Source organism: Salvelinus namaycush, unplaced genomic scaffold (genome assembly GCF_016432855.1).
Source record: "Salvelinus namaycush isolate Seneca unplaced genomic scaffold, SaNama_1.0 Scaffold1510, whole genome shotgun sequence".
In the NCBI taxonomy this organism is placed as follows: Eukaryota; Metazoa; Chordata; class Actinopteri; order Salmoniformes; family Salmonidae; genus Salvelinus; species Salvelinus namaycush.
The window spans coordinates 42,554-44,769 of record NW_024058243.1 but is presented as its reverse complement, the minus strand read 5'-3'; positions in this window follow the sequence as shown (position 1 = coordinate 44,769).

Genomic DNA, 2,216 nt, shown 5'->3' with positions numbered 1-2,216 from the left:
GACTTGTTAATGTGTGAAAGTTAAATATTTGAAAAAAATATCTTTTGAATTTCGCGCCCTGCACTTTGAGCTGGCTGTTGTCATAAGTGTACCGACGTCGGGCTTGCAGCCAGAAGAAGTTAATAACCATAAACCACCTCAACAGAATAATACAATAAATGGGTCAAACAAAACCCGGTAAATACCAGCATACCGTGCACAAGCACTACAAGAAACAATTACCGACAAGGACATGGGGGGGAACAGAGGGTTAAATACACAACATGTAATTGATGGAATTGGAACCAGGTGTGATGGAAGACAAGACAAAACCAATGGAAAATGAAAAGTGGAACGGCGATGGCTAGAAGGTCGGTGACGTCGACCGCCGAATGCCACCCGAACAAGGAGAGGGACCAACTTCGGCGGAAGTCGTGACACCCGGTGCGACAAAATTAGGGTCTGTAGGACCTGCCTCGTTGATAGTGCTGCTAAAAAGGTAGAGCAGCGCTTTATTATGGACAGACTTTCCCCATCTTAGCTACTGTTGTATCAATATGTTTTGGCCACAGTTGGCTGACGGCTCTGGACGCTCATGGCTGAAGGGCTGACGTATGACGTAAAGGTAACGTAAGGGTAATGGCGGACTGAAGGGATTTATGTAGAGCACCTCAAGATAAAACATAATATTCGAAATATCTGCTAAATTAGACTAAAATATTAGCACTACTTAATCTGGTGAGTGATAACCTTCAATCTGGACAATAACACAAAACAAATCCTAAAACTAGAGACATTTATCGACAAATATTACGAAAACAGGCAACAACCAAACATGACGGAGAGTAAGACAGGGGAACCGATTACAAAACGAAAACGTGACTCTTCTACAGACACTGATGACTTAATATTCTCACCACCGGGAATGGTAAAGGTCGAAACCGATCTGTTAAAATCAATAAATGACAAACTGGGTATACTTGAATTAGTTAGTAAGGATATAAAAGAGTTGAAGGCAAGCCTAGAGATGAGTGATGAAAAAGCTGCGACATTGGAGAAGCAAACACACGCGCTAAAAGGGACAGTCAATAAGATTGAAACCGAAATGAATGGAATTAAAAAGGAGAACACCGTTCTGAAGGAAACCTTACTAGACATACAAACTAGATCCATGAGAGAGAATTTGGTACTTACAGGTATCCAAGAAAAAGAAGGAGAAGTTCCTGAATCTATAGTTAGAGAGTTCCTCCTTACAGCGCTTCAGATTCCACACGAAGTTATCGACAAAATCCAACTTGAACGCGTTCACCGCTTCGGACAGAGAGGGCAGAGGTACGAACGCCCAATCGTTGCCAAATTTGCTTCATTTAAAGATAAAATAATGGTTAAAAGCCTGGGTAAAAGACTTGCTGGGACCAAAATTGGCATGAATGATCAGTTTCCGAAGGAAATTGCAGAACGGCGCAAAGTTCTGTATCCAATTTTCAAAGAAAATAGATTAAAAGCGAAACGAGTAGCTCTCGTCGTTGATAAACTATATATTGATAACCAGTTGTTCAGAGACACAAAGACTACTCCATGGTTATTTTAAAAAATTACAAAGTTCTCATAGACGAGGGAAATAAACACAATTCAAGCCCGGTTACTGATTGTAACAATACAATAAAAAATATAGCTTTTCTATAAATCTTCACATATAACTAATTGAACACACAAGCACTAATTCAACATAGTGAAGATAAAAACTAAGTAAACAGAAGGCACAGTATGTGTGGATGGTATGGTTTGTGTTTATTTTTTATTTTATTTGTTATGTTTGGAAAGTTGAGTGAGTGAGTAATGAAATGGTTGCATATCCCAGAGCCAATGTATTGCTGTGAGCCGGGTATGAGAGGGCTTTCAATGTTGTTCAGATGATGGATATACCTTTATAATGAATTATACGTCTTATTTATTTATTGTCCTATCATGGAGAACTACATTTTTTATTTATTTTTTTATAAATTATATCTAATTATTTATTATCCTATTTTAATGGTACGGTCCATGGCACTATACCCTAGACACCCACCTGAATGACCCAGATACTAAGGAGAAGTCCCTAACTGTTTTATGTGCCCGCTGTAAGCGGTCTGTATGCAGCTAAAATGAGGTCAGAGACCAAGAGCAGCACTGCCCCCTCAAGATTCTGAGCCTGCTTGGCAGGGTTGGTCCTGCAAAGCCAAAGCCCCATAAAG